At 40.1% G+C, this 21,766-nt stretch overlaps 1 protein-coding gene across 7 annotated transcripts in view; it reads right to left on the reverse strand.

The window, feature by feature from the left end:
* The window catches only part of RPRD2 (regulation of nuclear pre-mRNA domain containing 2), an 89,458-nt gene that overhangs the window by 66,751 nt on the left and 941 nt on the right, over positions 1-21,766 (reverse strand). The gene's annotated exons all lie outside the window — the stretch shown is intronic.

The following is a 21,766-nucleotide window of genomic DNA, read 5'->3' on the forward strand; positions in this document are numbered from 1 at the left end:
TGCAAAGGTTGCTGTCAAAATTACATGACATAATACATGTAAAATTCCGAGTACAGCATCAAGTCCATAACTGTCAGTAAATATTAGCCAATATTAGGATGATAAGTACCATCTATATGGCTAATTGTCTACCAAACAATTCTTTCCAGATGCTCTCCAGACACTCCAGCTCCATATGTTCAAGACTGCTTTCATTATCTCTCTTCCTCCCAAATTCCCTGCCACCCAGGACGGAATCCATAGAATCTATCTTCCAAGCTTTCCTCTTATCCCCAACATCCAATTGGTCATCCAGTTCCATCAAATTCCACATTCTAAATACGTCTTAGATCTTTTCTGCCTTCCCCACTACCACTATACTAATTCAAATCTTGGTCATTTGTTGCATTATTATAATGGCCTCCTCCCATTTCTCCCAAATACATTATTTATTTTTTATAACTGTAATATCAGTTTCAGCTATTACAGCTTACTGTGCTCTTTTAAATGACAAAATACAACATTCTGGTTGGCATTATACAAAAGCAGCTCCATGTGTCTTTCTTGGTTATCTTTAGCAATTCACCTACTCACCCATCCCTATCCCTCTCACTTTCACCACAAACTCCTTACCCTGTTTACTACCCAGCTCAAGAAACTCCCCTGCCTCAGTCCCCTCCACTCTTATCACCCCCTGCTTACAGAGTGAGTCTGCACCTGAGGGTTAAGAACCCAAAGGCTCTCTCCTTGGGGAAAGAAAGGATTTAGACCTCCACTAAGGCAATCTTTTCCAGGTTAGCAAAGAAAAAAACAAAAAAAATGAAAACTTCAGCAATTTTGAACTGAACAGAGACAGATGGTTTTCAAAGCACTAGTCAGGGGAGTTAAATCTGGCAAAAAAGATACTTAAGTCCAACCCAACCAGCTATATCACACATGGCAATTATAAGGGTGTCTCAGAGAAAAAGACCATAGTTAAAGGAAAAAAGCAAAGAAAAGGAAAAAACCAAAGCCAGGAGCAGCTGATGATTTACATTAGAAGATTAACTATATTTAATACTTTATAAATTCATATTTTTACTTTGTGTCTTAATGATAATTTTAAAAATTTGAACTATATTAAATTCCCCACTTCACTGATCTGATTTCAATTTCTGAATTCTAAAAGCTTTCATAGGGGCACCTGAGTGGCTCAGTCAGTTAGGCATCTGCCTTCAGCTCAGGTCGTCATCCTGGAGTCCCAGGACTAAGTCCCATGTTGGGCTCCCTGCTCAGCTGGGAGTCTGCTTCTCCCTCTCCCTCTCATCCCACTCATGCTCTCTTGCTCACTGTCTCTCAAGTAAATAAAGAAAATCTTTTTAAAAAATAAATAAATAAAAGCTTTAATAAAACCCAGAATTAGGGGTGCCTGGGTGGCTCAGTCGTGAGGTACCTGCCTTTGGCTTGGGTCATGATCCCAGGATCCTGGGATCAAGCCCTGTGTCAGGCTCCCTGCTCAGCATGGAGCCTGCTTCTCCCTCTGTCCCTCCCCCTACTTGTGTTCTCTCTCTCTGTCAAATGAGTAAATAAAATCTTTTAAAAAATAAAATAAATAAATAAAAAATAAAACACAGAATTATACTAATACCAGTATTACAAAAAATAATTTTGGTCCAGTGTTATAATCACTATCTAATTTAGCTTTTGTACCTATTTGTACTTTTTTTCCAACTTACTTTTCACCATTTATGTTGTAAAAATTAGGCCTTTCATTCCTTCTCTTTGTCTTTTCCATCCTAACTTGTTTTCACTTCCAGCTTCTGATTCTTTCACACCTTTGTTTACATTTGGGGTGCCTTCCTTCACCTGCTTTACATCTTTTTTGAACACCTGTATCCTCCACGAAACCCTTCTTACTATACACAAATATAAATGGGTTCTCTCTGTTCTTTAATTGGAGGTTTCCGAGAAAAACTTCTTACAAAGTTTCCCAAAGTGTGTTCCATGGCACACTACTCACATGAGATGGTTAGAAAAAAAGAGATTCCATGGTCAAGTAAGTTTGGAAAATGCTGAATATCTTATTCCCCATAGCTCTTGGAAATTCATGAAGCACTTTATTAACCACACTAAAGGGAAGCAGCATGAAACATGGTATAAATTTAATTTGGTAGTTCCTAAACTTTGAACTGACATTTAAACATCACTTTTGGGGAAATACTATAGTTTGTACAAAGTACAAATTCATATTGTTATTTTTAATTTTTTAAAGATTTTTAAAATTTGACAGAGACAGACACAGCAAGAGAGGGAACACAAGCAGGGGGAGCGGGAGAGGGAGAAGCAGGTTTCCCACTGAGCAGGGAGCCCGATGCAGGGCTCAATCCCAGGACCCTGGGATCATGACCTGAGCCACCCAGGCATCCCCATACTGTTATTTTTGTTCATTGCCATGTTTTATTTTCTCTGTACCTTATTCACATCTGTCTGTTTATACATATATACTACACACGGCAATCTAAAAAACCTAAGAGGACAGAAACGAACTCTTAACTTAGCTGATACTAACTACAATATATATGTAGAAGGATGTCCTATAAATGGATTTGAAAAACTTCATTTTTCTTTTTAATATATTTTTAAAAGATTATTTATTTATTTATTTGACAGAGATCACAAGTAGGCAGAGATGCAGGCAGAGAGAGGAAGGGAAGCAGGTTTCCTGCTAAGCAGACAGCCCGATGCGGGGCTCTATCCCAGGACCCTGGGATCATGACCTGAGCCGAAGGCAGAGGCTTTAACCCACTGAGCCACCCAGGCGCCCCCAAAAACTTCATTTTTCTATCATCGCATTTTACAAGTCTTATAAAATGAAGTGAAACTGATCCTCCAAAATGTTGTCTTGATAAGAAATCTCTTTTTTAAAAAATCTTGAACTTAAATTTTAAAAATTTAAATAAAAATATGATTAATATTTGGTCTTTATTACTCCAACTTCAATTTACAGAAACCCCTTGTTTTCAGGGCACCTAGATGGCTCAGTCATTAAGCAGTTGCCTTCGGCTCAGGTCAAGATCCCAGGGTCCTGGGATTGAGCCCCACACACCGGACTACCTGCTCAGTGGGAAGCCTGTTTCTCCATCTCCACTCCTCCTGGTTGTGTTCCCTCTCTCGCTGTCTCTCTGTCAAATAAATACATAAAATCTTTTTTTTTTAAAGGTAAAGAAAATCTTAAAAAAAAAAAAAATAGGGGGCACCTGGGTGGCTCAGTGGGTTAAGCCTCTACATTTAGCTCAGGTCATGATCTCAGGGTCCTGGGATCAAGCCCAGCATTGGGTTCTCTTCTCAGCAGGGAGCCTGCTTCCCCCATCTCTCTACCTGCTGCTCTGCCTGCTTGTGATCTCTCTGTCAAATAAAGAAGTAAAATCTAAAAAAAAAAAAAAGAAAGAAAGAAATCCCTTGTTTTCAACAGGATAATTTTAAGATTTTATTTATTTATTTATTTATCTGACAGAGAGCAAGCGAGCAGGAACACAAGCAGGGGGAGTGGGAGAGGGAAAGCAGGCCTCTGCAGAGCAGGGACCCCGATGCAGGGCTCAATCCCAGTACCCTGGGATCATGTCCTGGGCCGAAGGCAGACGCCTAAGAACTGAACCACCCACCCAGGCACCCCTCAACAGGTTATTTATTACGTAATCTCTATGCCCACTGTGAGCCTCAAGCTCACTATCCTGAGCTCGAGTCATGTGCCCCCATGACAGGTTATTTATTTATTTTTTTTCCAGATCTACTAACACTAAAGATATTGCTGTCCCTTTGAAATCCCTTCCTTGAGGGCGCCTGGGTGGCTCAGTCAAGTCTGCTCAGGTCATGATTCCAGGATCCTGGGATCCGCCCTGAATCAGGGTCCCTATTCAGTGGGAGCCTGCTTCTGCCTCCCCCTGCTTGTGCTCTCTGTTAAATAAATAAAATCTTTAAAAAAAAAATCCCTTCCTTAAGATGCACTTTCATGTTAGCACAACAGCTATAAAAACATGAAAGTTTCGGGACGCCTGGGTGGCTCAGTTGCTTAGGCAGCTGCCTTCGGCTCAGGTCATGATCCCAGTGTCCTGGGACCGAGTCCCACATCGGGCTCCTTGCTCGGCAGGGAGCCTGCTTCTCCCTCTACCTCCGTCTGCCAGTGCTCACTCACTCTCTCTCTCTCTCTCTCTCACTCTGACAAATAAATAAAAATAAAATCTTTAAAAAAAAAACATGAAAGTTTCTTAACTCTAAGATGTTCTTATATGAACAGCTGCTTGAAATAATCAAAATAGGTACACAGTTTCTTAATTATGTATTCTTTGGGCACTCAGCAGTATTAATAAGAAAGGATGAAAATATTCACATTCATTCCCTTGGATTATTAACCTTAAAATTTCACCTACAGTGGGGCGCCTGGGTGGCTCAGTGGGTTAAAGCCTCTGCCTTTGGCTCGGGTCATGATCCCGGGTTCCTGGGATCGAGCCCCGCATCGGGCTCTCTGCTCGGCGGGGAGCCTGCTTCCCTTCCTCTCTCTCTGCCTGCCTCTCTGCCTACTTGTGATCTCTCTGTCAAATAAATAAATAAAAATCTTAAAAAAAAAAAAAAATTTCACCTATAGTATGTAAGATTAACAGGAAGAACTTAAAGCTTAAGTAGACAAGCTTGCATGAAACATGATATAAAAAGTGTAACATAGGGGCGCCTGGGTGGCTCAGTGAGTTAAAGCCTCTGCCTTCAGCTCAGGTCATGATCCCAGAGTCCTGGGATCGAGCCCCGCATCGGGCTCCCTGCTCCGCGGGAAGCCTGCTTCTCCCTCTCCCACTCCCTCTGCTCGTGTTCCCTCTCTTGCTGTGTTTCTGTCAAAAAAATAAATAAAATCTTTAAAAAAAAAAAAGTGTAACATAGCATAACTGCATTTAAAAATGACAACAGGGAGGTGCCTGGGTGGCTCAATGGGTTAGGCCTCTGCCTTCGGCTCGGGTCATGATCCCAGGGTCCTGGGATCAGGCCCCACATCGGGCTCTCTGCTCGGCGGGGAGCCTGCCTCCCCCTCTCTCTCTGCCTGCCTCTCTGCCTACTTGTGATCTCTGACTCAAATAAATAAATAACATTAAAAAAAAAATGACAACAGGGGTGCCTGGGTAGTGCAGTCAGTTAAGTGTCCAACTCTTGTTTTCACTTGGATAGTGATCTCAGTGTCCTGAGATCAAGCGCCACATGGGACTCCCGCTTAGCACAGAGTCTGCTTAAGATTCTGTCTCCCTCTGCCCCTCACCCTCCCCACGCATGCAAGCACTCTCACATGCCTCTCAGTAAGTAGTATCTTATACAGTAATGAGAAAAACTATGAACAAAATTTAAAAGGTGGTGTAATAAGAGAATGATGGAGAGGGGGATGTGGGGGTAGGCCCTTGGCTACGGTGAAGGGTCAACCTTCATTCAACCTTCAAATGAAGACATTTGAGCTAAGACCTGAAAGACAAGAACATCAAGAACAAGAACATCAAGGCAAATTTTTCATATAAAGTGGTAATTCATAAAATCATAGTAATAATATAAATTATAGTGTACTTATAAATCCTTATTTGGCAAAATAAAAAGTTGGCAAATGTATGATCTCACAAGTTAAAATAATGATAATAATTAAATGATTGATAAAGCCTGGAAGCCAATGAGCAATATGCAGTATTCAGATGAGAGACAATGGATATGTACCTTGCAGAAACTTGATAAAGGTCACTCTGTATTATAAAGCAGTAGCTCTCAAACCTTTTGGTTTCAGGATCCCTTTACACTCTTAAAAATTATTAAAAACCCCAAACTACTTTTGTTTATGTGAGTTAAAACTAGTTATTTACTGTATATTAGAAATTAAAACTAAGCAATCTAAAAATCTACTAATTCACTAAAAGCAGCAATAAAACCATTACATTTAATGTTATATACAATTTTTGCTAAAAATAAATACATTTTGTGGTACCTAGGTGGCTCAGTTAAGCTTCTAACTCTTGGTTTCGGCTCAGGTCACGATCTCATGGGCCATGTCAGCATGCAGTCCACTTGAAGATTTTCTCCCTCTGGCCCTTCCCCCACTAACTTGCATGCACACATTCTCGAGGGCCCCTCTCTCTCTCAAATAAAAATATTTTTTAAAATGCTACTTTGTAAAGGTAAGTAGCATTGTGAGGTAAGTAGCATTGTTTTACATTTTTGAAAATCTAATGTCTGGTTTAATAAGAAAAAACAACTAGGATCTGATATCTGCAACTATATTCAATTTATTTCTATATATGAATTAATGAGTTGTCTTCAACTTCACAGTTCTGTGAAATCATGAAAATACAGGTACATGAACTCATAGAAACAGTAGAATGGTGGTTTCCAGGGGCTAGAAAGTGGCAGAAATGCGGAGATGTTGGTCAAAGTGTACAAACTTCCAATTAAAAGATGAATAAGGGATGCGTGGGTGGCTCAGTCAGTTAAGCGGCTGCCTTCGGCTCAGGTCATGATCCCAGCGTCCTAGGAACAAGTCCCACATCGGGGCTCCTTGCTTGGCAGGGAGCCTGCTTCTCCTTCTGCCTCTGCCTGCCACTCTGTCTGCCTGTGCACTCTCTCTCTCTCTGACAAGTAAATAAATAAAATCTTAAAAAAAAAAAAAAAGATGAATAAGATGGGGTGCCTGGGTGGCTCAGTGGGTTAATCCTCTGCCTTCGTCTCAGGTCACAATCTCAGGGTCCTGGGATCGAGCCCTGCACTGGGCTCTCTGCTCAGCGGAGAGCCTGCTTCCCCCATCTCTCTGCCTGCCTCTCTACCTACTTGTGATATCTCCTCTCTCTCTCTGTTAAATAAATAAAATCTTTTAAAAAATAATAAAAATTTTAAAAATAAAAGATGAATAAGATTCTGGGGATCTCATGTACAGCATTAGACTATAGCTAACAACACTTGAAAGATGCTAAGACAGTAAATCTTAAATATTCTCACAACAACAACAAAAAAGGTAAGGCACCTGATCAGCTCAGCTGGTTAAGCAACCAACTGATTCTTTATCTCGGTTCAGGTCTTGATCTTAGGGTACTGAGTTCAAGCCCGGACTTGGGCTCCACACTGGGTATAGAGCCTACTTAAAATTCTTTCCCTCTCCCTTTGTGCACCCCCTTGCGCATGCGCATGCACTCTCTTTCTCTCAAAACAAAAACAATGGGCCACCTGAGTGGCTCACTCAGTTGGGGTTCTGACTTTTGATTTTGGCTCAGGTCACGGTCACAGAATCATCAGATCAAGCCCTGCACTGGGCTCTGTGCTGTCTACTGGAGACTCTCTCCCTCTCCCTCTGCTCCTCCCCACACTTTGCGTGCATGAGCATGCTCTCTAATATAAATACAGAAAATCTTTAAAAAAATAATAAAAATTAAAAATAAAACAATAAAAAGGTCATTGTGAGGTGATACAAATGTTAACTAACCTTATTGTGGTAATTATTTTACTACATATATGGGTATCAAATCATCACATTAGGGGCACCTGGGTGGCTCAGTGGGTTAAACCCTCTGCCTTCAGCTCAGGTCATGATCCCAGAGTCCTGGGATTGAGCCCCACATCAGGCTCTCTGCTCAGCAGGGAGCCTGCTTCCTCCTCTCTCTCTCTGCCTGCCTCTCTGCCTACTTGTGATCTGTCTGTCAAATAAATAAATAAAAATCTTAAAAAAACAATCATCACATTATATACCTTAAATTTATACAATGTTATATGTCAAATATATCTCAATAAAGCTGGGAAAAATAACCACAAGGCTGTTTGAAAACTATTATACTATATATACCATAGTGCCTATGGAACACTAAAATACCAATAAACTTAGGAAGAAGTGGGAAGCAGTCTAGCACAATGGTAGAGCACAGATTCTGGAGCCAAGAATGTTTGAATTTGGGAGTGCCTGGGTGGCACAGTCAGTTAAACATCCAACTCTTGGTTTCACCTCAGATGGTGATCCCAGAGTCATGGGATCAAGCCCCAGGGCGGGCTCTGCACTCAGCAAGGAACCTGCTTAGGTTTCCCTCTCTCTCTGCTCCTCCCTCCACCCCACCCCAGGCTTGGTCCCATTCTCTCTCTCTCTCTCAAATAAATAAAAAAATCTTAAAAAAAGAAAAAGATTTGGGGGTGCCTGGATGGCTCAGTCAGTTAAGCATTCGATTCTTAATTTCAACTTAGGTCACGATCTCAGGGTTGTGACAACAAGCCCTGTATTGTGCTCTGTGGTGCACATGGAGCCTGCTTAAGATTCTCTCCCTCTGCCCCTGGCTACAACTTTAAAAAAAAAGGGGGGGGGGGACACCTGGGTGGCTGAGTCAGTTAAGCATCTGCCTTCAGCTCAGATCATGATCTCAGGGGTCTGGGGATCAAGTCCCAGATCAGGCCCCTTGCTCAGCAAGGAGTCTGCATCTCCCTCTCCCTGCCTCTCTTTCTCACTCTGACACATATATAAATACATAAATACATAAATACATAAATTCCTTAAAAAAAAAAAAAAGACTACTTAGATTTGAATCCTGGCTCTACCGTTTACCACCCCTATAACTTCGATAAATCTTCCCTCACTGAGACTTCCGGTACTTCACTTACTATCATTTGTTTTATTATTTTGCCTGTCACTGGTATAGTTAATTTTACATTTACATTACTAATACACTTACTCAGTAATAAAAATTATATACAGTACTTACCTCATGAGTTGTTATATTAAATACGTTGACTATTTATTTAAGATTTTTTTTTTATTTAGGGGCACCTGGGTGGCTTAGTTGGTTAGGCCTTTGCCTTCAGCTCAGGTCATGATACCAAGATCCTGGAATCCAGCCCCACACTGGGCTCCTGCTGCTGCTGCTTCTCCTGCCCCTCTCTCAAATAAAATTTATTTGTGTTCTCTCTCAAATAAATAAAATCTTTTAAAAATAAAAAAAGATATTTATTTGAGAGAGAGAGAGAGAGAGAGAGAGCATGAGCAGGGGTGGGAGAGGAAAGGGAGAAGCAGACTCCCTGAGCATGCAGCCCGACGCAGGGCTTGATCCCAGGATCTTGGGATCACAACCTGAGCCAAAGGCAGATGCCTAAATGGGCTGAGCCACCCAGGTGCCCTATTTATTTTTTTTAAAGATTTTATTTTCAGGGGCGCCTGGGTGGCTCCGTGGGTTAAGCCTCTGCCTTCAGCTCAGGTCATGATCTCAGGGTCCTGGGATAGAGCCCTGCATCGGGCTCTCTTCTCAGCAGGGAGACTGCTTCCCCCTCTCTCAATTCTGCCTACCTGTGATCTCTGTCTGTCAAATAAATAAATAAAATCTTAAAAAAAAAAAAAGATTTTGTTTTTAACTAATCTCTACATCCAACATGGGACTCGAACCCGCAACACCGAGATCAAGAGTCGCACTCTACTGACTGAGACAGCCAGGTGCCTTGTTGGCTATTTATCATTAAATCTACTAGTGATGTTTGTGAAGTTAACTATATTAATGACTGGAAATTTAATAAAGAACACTGCTAAATAATAGCGAAGTATTTGTGAGCAACTCAGGCTTTGAATCCACTGTATTTCTTTTCTCTCCCACTCTCAACTTCTGCCTACATAAAACAAACTAAACTTAGCCTTACCCTGAAATCAGGTATGGTTTCCTTCTCCTTCTTTTTTTTTTTTAAGATTTTATTTATTTGAGAGAGAGAGAGAGCGAGAGAGAGAACACAAGTGGGGTGAGGGGCAGAGGGAGAAGCAGACTCCCTGCTGAGCGGGGAGCCGGATCCGGGCTCAATCCTGGGAGTTTGGGATCATGGCCCCAGCCAAAGGCAAATGTTCAACCGACTGAACCACACAGGCACCTCTGGTTTCCTTTTCCTATGCAATAAATGTTCTGACAATTTCCTCAAATAATTAATTAATTTCCCTCAGATTATAAAATTTTAAAGTGGGGATAACTCTTATCTTGCAGAGTTGATGTCAAGATTATAGGTAATACTTGTATATCTACCATACCTTCACCCCAACCAAAAAGTGATACCCTCTTCTAAACTATTACAGCTTATGGAGCGCCTGGGTGGCTCAGTCAGTTAAGTGTCTGCCTTTAGCTCAGGTCATGATCCCACGGTCCTGGGATCCAGCTCTGCATCAGGCTCCCTGCTCAGTGGAGAGCCTGCTTTTCCCTCTCCTGCTGCCCACTGCTTGTCCTCTCTCTCTCTCTCTCTCAAATTAAAAAAAAAAAAAAAAAAAAAAAATTGGGGGGCACCTGGGTGGCTCAGTAGGTTAAAGCCTTCGGCTCAGGTCATGATCCCAGGGTCCTGGGAATGAGCCCCACATCGGGCTCTCTGCTCAGCAGGGAGCCTGCTTCCTCCTCTGTCTCTCTCTCTGCCTACTTGTGATCTCTGTCAAATAAATAAATAAATTCTTTAAAAAATAAAAATTAAAAAAAAAATCTTCTAACTGTTACAGCATATAAAAACCACATACTATCATACTACTTTCCAGAATGAGTTGTTTTTGTTCAATTCCTAAGTTACTAAGAGTTAAATTCCTTATAATTCCAATACAGAGTTCTACACAGAGCAAGTACTCAGTATTTCTAATTTTGTTTTCTAAATTCTCTATCTTTGGACATAGGAACACACTATAAATTTTAATAATTTGAGTAATAGTGACTGCCCCCTGGACACAGAATTCATCATTTTAAAATAACACATTTTTTTAAAGACATTTTTTTCTTTTTAGATTTTGTTCATTTATTTGACAGACAGAGATCACAAGTAGGCAGAAAGGCAGGCAGAGGGGTGGGGTGGGGGGTGACGCAGGCTCCCTGCCGAGCAGAGACCCAAAAGCCTGATGCGGGGCTCCATCCCAGGATCCTGGGATCATGACCTAAGCCGAAGGCAGAGACTTAAACCCCATGAGCCACCCAGGTGCCCCTAAAATAATACATTTACTACAGTTTTAAAATTACCCTGCTGGTAAAGGGAACCTGAAAACAATATAGGATCCATTCTGGTCTTTTTAAAATAAAAAATGGTGGGTGCCTGGCTGGCTCAGTCAGAGAAGCATGTGACTCTTGATCCTGGGGTCGTAAGTTTGAGCTCCATGCTGGTTGTATAGATTACTTAAATACATAAACTTAAACAGATAAATAGGGGAGCCTGGGTGGCTCAGATGGTTAAACGTCTGCCTTCAGCTCAGATCATGGTCTCGGGCTCCTGGCTTGGTGGGGAGCCTGCTTCTCCCTCTCCTGCTGCCTCTCTCCCTGCTCAATCTCTCTCTCTCTATATATATATATATATCGCAAATGAATAAATAAAATCTTAAAAAAAAACCAAGTAAATATTTTTTAAAATGTTAAGCTACAATTCCTAACATTAAAAGATCTTTTCCCTTGTAACAGTGCAACTTTTACTAAAGGGTAATAAAGAAACACACACTCTCGGCTAGTGGGTACCAAAGAACCAGAGAGTGAAAGTCAGTGAAACTAACCACTAGAGAGTGAAGTGGAAGGAAGAAGAGAGGAGGAAAAGATAAAGGTCACAAACAAAATAAACCCGGAATACTGAACACTTCAATTCTTTCATCAAAGAGACTCTATTTCAATGTTTGTAAGAAAAGAATAAAAATTAGGGTTTTTTTTTTTAACTGTTTTATCTTAGTTAGAAAAACTTCAATGTTCCAAAGCACAGATGGAATTGTTGCCTTTTTCCAAAAAGAGTAACTCAGTTCTATTACTTTCTCCACAAGATGTGCATTTCTCCAATGTTCTATAATTAAAATCTGTGGAGGCAGTAGGATCTGAAAGCAACACAAAACACCAACTACTTTTGTTTCCTTGACAAACAGATGAGAAACTCAGTCTAGCTGGTTTGTATAACACTATTGAGTTCTGGAGAAGTTTTACTAGGGTCTCTGAGCTCCTTCTACACCTTAAAAAACCTTATGTATCCTTACTTTTCTGACATTTGAAATTTTAAAACAACTATCCTAACTGATTGACAGAAGCTTAGGAGAAAAGGAGTTTGGATGCATCTATGATTTATTAGTGTATGAAAAGCAGGAAGCCAAGTCACTAAAAATAAAATCAATAACCCTCTACTCCCTAAGAAATTATACACATACAGGAGCATCTGGGTAGCTCAGTTGGTTAACTATCTGACTTCAGCTCAGGTCATGATCAGGTCCTGGGATGGAGCCACACGTCCACACACCTGCTTGTCCCTCTCCATCATTCTCTGCTCCTCCCTAGCTTGTGTGTACTTGCGCAGGCTCTCTCTCGCTCTCTCTTAAATAAATAAATAAATAAATAAATAAATGCATAGCTCAGTTGATTAAGCGGCTGCCTTAGGCTCAGGTCATGATCCTGGGGTCCTGGGATCCAGCCCTGCATTAGGCTCCCTGCTGAGCTGGGAGTCTGCTTCTCCTTCTCCCTCCCTCTCTTGCTCACTCTCTCAAATAAACAAATAAAATCTTTAAATAAATAAATAAATAAAATTTTTAAAAGAAAATATACATATACATACACTCACTCCTTTTCTGCAGACAAAACTATAATTTTGGTATGACCTATTCGAGCAAATTTTAACTAGTATTTTTCCACTGCCAATGAAATTTTCCTTTCCATACCAAAGAACCATTTGAAGTTTGTCAATATTGTTTCACACTTTTAGTTATAGGAATGTTTACTTGCTACATAATTTAACATTTAGCTTACTATGGAATGTATAATAAATTATGTCATATACAATGCTTCAAACCCACCTACGGCCATGTTTATAGTGTCACCCCTCTGCATTTGAGAGACAACACAGCTAAATGAAGACCATAATGACTGATTGTAAAGTCTCACAATCCAAGTGAAAAAGCTCATTTAGTACATGCCATCATAGTAATGATATGTCATAATTAGGTAGTTCATGTTTTAAAACACTGTCAGGAAACATGGAAAATATTACCTACATCTCTATGAATTTAGGGCAGTGGAATAAAGAAAAAGTGACCTAAGCATCCAAAGGGGAGGGAGAGAATCATTATGCAATAAGTTTATAATTGGTAATTAAGATACAGTTACTGCCTAACTAATCCGGAAGTGCCATTTAGTCTAAACCAGGAGTAGGGACATTCAAGAGCTCAAAACAGATTACTTCTTTGGGGAGCTGAAATAAAGTTTGCCTTGAACCTCAAAAAGAACCTAAGCCAAGAACACATTAGATCAAATAAGCAGAAAGAAGTATCTGAAATACTGACTGCCCCAGAGCCTTCTCTCTGGACCTCTTCTCTATCTACATTTATTACTCTTATTATACTTCCTTCTCTATCTATACTTAACTCCCATGTAGCTCAATCTCTGTGGCTCCAAAGACAATCTATACACTAAACAGACACCCTGTAGTGACTGTTGCACAATTCTGTGAATGTACTAAAACAACTGAATTGTACAGTTTAAATGAATGAATCTTAGTATTTGTGAATTATATCTCAATAAAGATACTTTAAAATATGGACAACACAAACCTAACATTTAAAACTAAAATTCTGATCTTCCTCCCCAAATCTGCTCCACTTACTGCCTTCCCCATATTAATAAATATCAACTCTTCCTAGTCCAGCAAAAAACTGGAGTCATTCTGGATTACTTTCCTCTCTTAGCCCATGTTTAATCCATCTAGAAATCCAGTTAGACCTACATTCAAAATAGATCCAGAATTAAATTACTTATCACTTCCACAGGCCACAACCTGGTCCAAACCACCAGCACCTTACTCCAGGATTACTACAACAGCCACCTAACTGGTATCCCTGTTTCTACAGCAACCAGAATGACCTTTTTTTTTTTCTTTTTTAAGGTTTTTTATTTATTTGAGAGACAGAGATAGCACAGAGGGAGACTGAGAGGGAGAAGCAGACTCCCCGCTGAGGAGAGAGCCCAATGCGGCGATAGATCCCAGGACCCTGGGATCACAACCTAAGCCAAAGGCAGACACTTAACCAACTAAGCCAGATGCCCTGCAGAATGACCTTTTAAAAACATAAATCATGGGATGCCTTCCCTGGCTCAGTCCACCAAGCATGTGACTCTTGATCTCAGCATCACAAGTTCAAGTCCCACACTGGGCCTAGAGCTCACTTTAAAAAAAAGAAAGAAAAAAAAATCAGTTCATGTTATTCCTCTGCTCAAATAGCTCCCCATCTAATTTAGAATGAAAGCCACAGAAAGTCCTTCTGACATCTATAAGACATTGTGATATGCCTCTCCTCCCACCATCACCTACCATAATCTCTGAGATCATCTGCCAAACCTCACTGTACCTATTCCTTTCCAGCCACAAAAGCTTTCTTGCCCTTCCTTAAACTTTCCAGGCACATTCTACCCTCAGGACCTTTGTATTTTTCTGTTCTCTTTGTGTTGGAACATTCTCTCCTCACACTCTCATTTATCTATATTACAATACCTCATCTCCCTGCTCAAATGTCACCTTCCCAGTGAGGCCTTCTCTTACAACCTAATTTAAAACTGCAACCCCCTGGGCACCTGGGTGGCTCAGTCAGTTGGGCATCTTAGGCTCAGGTCATGATACGGGAGTCCCAGGATCAAGCCCTATGTTGGGCTCCCTGTTCTGTGGGAAGCCTCCTTCTCCCTCTGCCTGATGTTGCCCCTGCTTGTGCACTCTCTTTCTCTCTCTCTTTCTGTCAAGTGGATGGATAAAATCTTAAAAAAAAAAACCCAAACAAACTGCAAACCCCTATAACACTCTGTATTTCCCTTTCCTACTTTACATTTCTCTACAGCACTTCTAATACTTTTACCTTCAAATATATTTAATATTTTACTTATTTTGCTTGTTGTCTCACCTCACTGGAGTATAAGCTCCAAGAGGGCAAAAATTTTTCTCCATTTGGTTCACGTGCTATATCCCCAGGCCTTGGTACAACAGGTATTCAACAAATAGTTGTTAAAGAACCGAATGTACACTAGGGACTTATAAGCAAAATGCATCTTCATATTCAAAGTTAGAATCTGTTCTCTAGTCCACCTGTATTACTTGTTTGTATACATGTGATACGTAATTATAAAGCTTTATGCCTATGGCAGTATTGTTTATATATTCTACATGTCTAGCCTACATATTTGCTACCAAGGATGGATTTCAAAAAGAATAAACAGTTAACTATGCCAGCTGTTTTTAGGCTTTTGTGTTTGCTTTTTGTTTTTAGGCTTTTGGATCACATCACAGATACTTACAACTATTACCTGTGACTTAATAGGTAGGTATAGGTATTATTAGGTAGGAAACCTAATTTGCTAAGAATCTGGCACTTGATATACTGCTTTTATTGCTGGAGATCTACATCTGTGGTTGACCTCTGTTGTTGTTGTTTTTAAAGATTTTATTCATTTGTTAAGAGAGAGAGCATGTGTGTGAGCAGGGGGAGAGGCAGAGGAAGAGGGAGGAGGAGCAGACTCCCTGGAGTCCCATGCAGGGCTCAACCCCAGGATCCCCCAGATCATGACCTGAGCCTAAGGCAGATGCTTAACTGACTGAACCACTCAGGAACCCCAACTTCTATTATTTTAAAAAATAATAATAAAAATTTTAAAATCTGTGCCAAAAAAAAGTACATTTCAGAAGCCAAAGCTGCAGAAATGGTCCCAGACCCTCAGATTTGCGTAATATCAAATATATGACAGCAGACTCTATTCCCCACTGACCAGTACTATGCCCCGAACTTTTTAATCAAGAAAACTCTTTTATGGAGCACCGGGCTGGCTGAGTCAGTCACCTCAGTAACTCTTGACCTTGGGGTCGTGAATTCAACCCCATATTGGGCAGAGATTACTTAAAAAAAAAATAAATAAATAAAGATGCCTAGGTGGCTCAGTCCTTAAGTGTCTGCCTTTGGCTCAGGTCATGATCCCAGGGTCCTGGGATTGAGCCCCACATCAGGCTCCTTGCTTGGTGAGGAGTCTGCTTCTCCCTCTCCCTGCCGCTCACCCTGCTTGTGCTCTCTCCCTCTCTGACAAATAAATAAATAAAATCTTAAAAAAAAAACAACAACAAAACCTTTTATTATTTAATCCAAATACACCTCATATTTAGAGATTTTTATCTAGTAGTCAGCTTTCATGGTTAACATGTTTTCAAGCAAAAACATAAATGCCTATCAGAACTCAAAATCCACACAAGATAATCAGTTTTGCCACAGAAAGCAAAAACAAAAACACCCACAGAGACTTAAAATTTCAACATTCTGGTTAATCTACAAAGCCTAATCGTGAATAAATAAGCAAGTAATGAAAGGTTTTCTGCATGGCAGAGAGTATTTTATGAATCAGAAAAACAGTATAGTATAGTGGTGAAGAGTGTTCACCCTAAATCCAGAATGTCTGGATTGAATCCTGGCTCTATCACTTAATACCTCTGTAACTATCAGCAAGTTACTCAATCTTTTAGTGTCTCTGTTTTCTCATCCATAAAATGGGGATAACAATACCTATTTCAAAGATCTATGAGGACTGGGGGCACCTGGATGGCTCAGTGGGTTAAGCCTCTGCCTTCAGCTCAGGTCAGCATCTCAAGGGTCCTGGGATTGAGCCCCGCAATGGGCTTTCTGCTCAGCAGGGAGCCTGCGTCCCCCACCTCTCTCTGCCTGCCTCTCTGCCCACTTATAATTTCTGTCTGTCAAATAAATAAATAAAATCTAAAAAAAAAAAAGATCTGTGAGGACTGAATGAATTAAAATGTGCAAAATACCTGGAAAGCTATCTAGCACATAATAAGCACTTGATAAAAGTTAGCTATAAAATTATCACCATCTTCATAGTCCAGCTAAGGATCCATGAGTACCAAACTGAGAAACCACTGCCATAAATCAAAACAGGGACGCCTGGGTGGCTCAGCTGGTTAAGCTGCTGCCTTTGGCTCGGATCGTGATCCCAGGGTTCTGGGATCGAGTCCCGCATCGGGCTCCTTGCTCGTTGGGGAGCCTGCTTCTCTCACTGCCTCTGCCTGCCTCTCGGCCTGCTTGTGTGTACTCTCTCTCTCTCTCTCTCTGGCAAATAAATAAAATCTTAAAAAAAAAAAAAAAGGAACTGCACTTTGCAAATTCTCTCCAACAATTTAATCCTGTAAAAAGAGAATTTTTTTTTTGCTAGCCCATGTTTATGTAATAGTTTCTCTTGTAGAAAAAAAAATACCAGATTATACTAAGAGTTCCTTCAAATGAGGTGGAAGGGGTAAAAAGTAAGGGGAGGCAGAAGAAAAAAAGACTGGCCATTAAGTTGATAACTAATGAAGTGGGTTAATCAGTACAAGGTCTGGGGTGGGGTGTAAAATATTTAGTTTGTATCAAAAATAGCTGAAGGGACTTCTTAACAGATTTTCTGCTCTACAAATGATTCTATTTTTCTATATCCTGCCTTTCTTAAAAAACTCACTTAAATTCTCAGACCACCTTCTAAAACAGACCAACCCATTCAATGGTTAGAAACAAGACAACATGGGACACCTGGGTGGCTCAGTGGGTTAAGTGTCTGCTTTCAGCTTGGGTCATGATCCAGGGTCCTGGGATCCAGTTCCACATGGGGCTCCTTGCTCAGCAGGGAGCCTGCTTCCCCCTCTGCCTGTCATTCCTCCTGCTTGTGCTTGCGCACGCGCACTCTCTCTCTCTTTCTCTCTCTCTGATACATAAATAAATAAATTACTTTTAAAAAGAAACAAGACAACATGGAAATATCATGAACACAGTAATTTCCATTTTGTCCTACTAGTTCTTCAGAGCTCTTGTTAATTCATTAGTGTATGGTCCAATCCATCTGCTCCAACTGGGAATTTCCAGCACTATTCCCAAAAAAAGTTCTGCTGTAATTATTCTGGATACTCAGTACTTTAGGATAAAGACAATCTTTATCTGCATCATCACTGTCATCATATTAGATAATTTGAAAGTTCGGTATATGCTAGAACCTATGCTAAAATAAATAATCTTTTTAAACCTAGACAGCAATTCTATGAGATATTACCTCTACTTACAGATCAGAAATTGGGGCTCGCAATTTAAGTGTAGAGTCACCTAAGTATTAAATGATGGAATTAAGGTCTGAATCTAGGTCTAATTCTAAAGTCTGCATTTTTCTACTTTTCCACATTGATTTCTATTTTACATTAAAAATGGGAGGGACAGGGGCGCCTGGGTGGCTCAGTGAGTTGAGCATCTACCTTTGGCTCAGGTCATGATCCCAGAGTCCTGGGATCGAGCCCCGCATCGGGCTCTCTGCTCTGTGGGTAGCCTGCTTCTCCCTCTCCCAACCCCCGCTTCTCTTCCCTCTCTCCCTGTCTGTCAAATAAATAAATAAATAAAATCTATTAAAAAAAAAAAAATGGGAGGGACAGGGGCACCTGGGTGGCTCAGTGGGTTAAAGCCTCTGCCTTCGGCTCAGGTCATGATCCCAGGGTCCTGGGATCGAGCCCCGCATCGGGCTCTCTGCTCAGCGGGGAGCCTGCTTCCTCCTCTCTCTGCCTGCTTCTCTGTCCACTTGTGATCTCTGTCTGTCAAATAAATAAATAAAATCTTAAAAAAAAAAATGGGAGGGACAAATGAAGTAAAGAAACGAAAGTCTGATTATCTGAACATCAAGTCCAAAAAGAGCCATATTTTACAAACAAACAAAAAACCACAAAACAAAAAAGGCCCTATCTTGAACCTGCTGACAACCACAGCTACCATTTCTTTCACTAATTATAAACATCTTTCTGATAAATAGAAATTAAAACAATTCAAGTTCTTGATTAACACACAAAATTATGTTGGCAAATATTTACTGACAGCTCACTTTGTGCCAAACACTGTTCTAGTTGCTTGAGGATACAGCAGCAAAGAAGACCTAGCTCTATCATCTGGTGGGAGAAGACAAACAATAAACATGTAAACAAATAAGCAAGGTAATTTCATATACTGAAAACAATGTGAAGTGACAGAAGGCAATCGAAGTGACCACCTGGAATAAGGTCAATTGAGGGAACGCCTTTCTGAACAGGTAATACATGAGCTTGAATCTAAATGATGAGGAAATGGAACTGGAAGACGCCTGAGAGGTAATAGGCAAGGCAGATGGTGTAGGAACTTGTAGACCACAATAAAGAAATTTAGATTTTAACCTGTCGGAATGGGACACCAGTGGAGGATTCTGAAACACAGTAATGACATCTGTTTATGCTACAGAAAGATCAGTTTTAAAAATGATGGCAATAAATGCTTCAGGACAAATTAAAAGAAGCTTAAATAAAATCAATTAGAACCCAGCCATGGAGTGTATCTTCCAGAAGCCTACTTGCTTTCTCCAAATTATTTCCTTTAAAATCAACAAAAGCCTCTCATTACAACATATGAAATAAAGGGTCATATGAAAATATCTTTGGAAGAGCTAACACACTTAAATTCACACTGAGGTCTAAACACTAATTATTAAATAATGGATGCCAGAATAAAAAAGAGAAGCAAAAGTAATATCAGAAAAACAGACACAAAGGCTGGGAATACTAGAGACACCTATTTTGCAAACTTGCCTAAAGCTGACTTAGAAACCAAACTCAAACTAAAATAATCCCAACTGTAAAGAAATATGAAACTAAATGAAGCCTAACGCATCAACTATTTTCACTGTGCCCTTCATTACTCTCCTGAAAATTTCTCTCAAAGGCTTTATTTACACTGAAATAGATGATGTTCATTAAAGGTAAACACAAAATGACTACAAATAACCCTTAACCATTTTTAGAAGGTTCCATTCCACTAGGAAAAAAAGAACCAAGTTTTTAGAAAGCCAAAAGCATTTAACTACGTAAACTACATATAATGCAGTTCAAATCAAGTATTTTACTAGAGCAATCACTTTTTCACTCAAGATATCAACAGGGGAAATAAGCTCGGGCAAAATATCAACAATAGTAGAGGCAGAAAATTTCTGGCTCCAGTATATCTCATTATTGCTAACTAGAAAAAAAAAATTCTAATTGTCATTTGAAATCCCACAAGGCAGGGATGGGGACCAACTTAGTCTTGCAAATGATGTAACCATGCAATTAAAGCACCAGAGCTCAAAGGTAGGAAATGTTAAATGCTTGTATAATTTTGTACAAATGTTTTAAGACAATTAAAGAAAGTATGTTCTCAGACTTGTATGAGCATTTGCTACCACGGTGTACCACTGGTACACCTGGTGTACCAAGTACATTAAAGAACAATTTTCTTTTAATCTTGAAAACATTACTACAAAGTTAAATGTGGTCATTGTCATCTGATATGGTGGAGTCAAATCCTAACTCCACACTTTTTCTGTGTAATCTTAAGGAATTTACTTAACACTTCTGGGCTTTAGTTTCCCCATATGTAAATCAATGACTTAAAAAAATCTACTTCTTAGGGTTATTTTAAAGTATAATGAGATGGATATATTGTAAATGGCAATAAAGGGTTGGGCACACAGCAGATCCTTAAACATGTGAGTCTTTTTTTTTTTTTTTAAAGATTTTATATATTTATTTATTTGACAGACAGAGATCACAAGTAGCCAGAGGCAGGCAGAGAGAGAGAGGGAAGCAGGCTATCCGCCGAGCAGAGAACCCGATGTGGGGCTCGATCCCAGGACCCTGGGATCATGACCCGAGCTGAAGGCAGAGGCTTTAACCCACTGAGCCACCCAGGCGCCCCTAAACATGTGAGTCTTTAATGATGACTGTTATCATAGTTTATATTGTATGTTCTAATTTTACTTCTTCAGAAGAAAGTAACTCTAATCTATTGGTAAATATAGGTAATCTTGTCTTGGTTCTACAATCTTTTCAGTATATATTACTCCAAGTGCCACAAAACATCTCTACCAACAATAACTTTATACACATAGTCTGAAGATTGGGGCCTATGATTTTGTAAGCTTTATCCATCTATTCCCTCAAAGGTTAACACATATCAAAACACTATAGGGGCAATGGCAGAAGTGGAATAAGAAGAGTAACTGGATGAGGGGTCTCACTGGTGACATGCCATAGACAAGAAGCAACAAAAGACCTAAAAGTCAAATAAATATATATGGATTTAGGGTTAACCCTCTTCTCAGCAGGAAGCAACAATGACTTCTCCACACTTGCTCCTAAAAGATTTGAAATGTTTTGGAGATAATCCATGCTTCCTGACAGTTTAATATACATACCTCTTTTCTGTAGAAAAGAAGCAAAGTGGAAAAAAATCCCCGAGGGAGACAAAAAAGCAGTTACTGGGGAAAGAAAGTACCATATATTCAAAAAGCACATTTCCCGATTTCCTGTTTTGATTGCCTATGAAGCCAAACTTATTTCTTTAAAAAGGTATCTCAAGTGACTGAAAAGTAGCCAGACATGTTTTACATTTTAAGGTATTAAGTGATGATACTGAGTGCGGTTATTTCCGGTCAGTATCAAGAAGCCCGTGTTTTATTGCACCAAGCACAGGTACAGGGAAACCTCCCAGGTGGTCGCTTCAGCTCTACGTGGAGCTCCCGTTACTTCGTAACATTCACCCAAGCAAGGCCCTTCGTATAACAGATCACGAGTTTTAGTTCAGCGTAAAATAGTGGTCCAACATATACCAAAGAAGTGGTTTTGCTACTGCTTAAACCATAGCTTGTCTATCATCACGAAAACCAGAAATCATGAACACGTCAAGGCCTGTAAGAAATAAACGGACGCGATAATTTCCGCGAAGGTTCAGTAAAGACAACAGCACCTTACAAGGCTCTAA

The sequence above is a fragment of the Martes martes genome (assembly GCF_963455335.1).
Source record: "Martes martes genome assembly, chromosome: 4".
NCBI lineage: Eukaryota > Metazoa > Chordata > Mammalia > Carnivora > Mustelidae > Martes > Martes martes.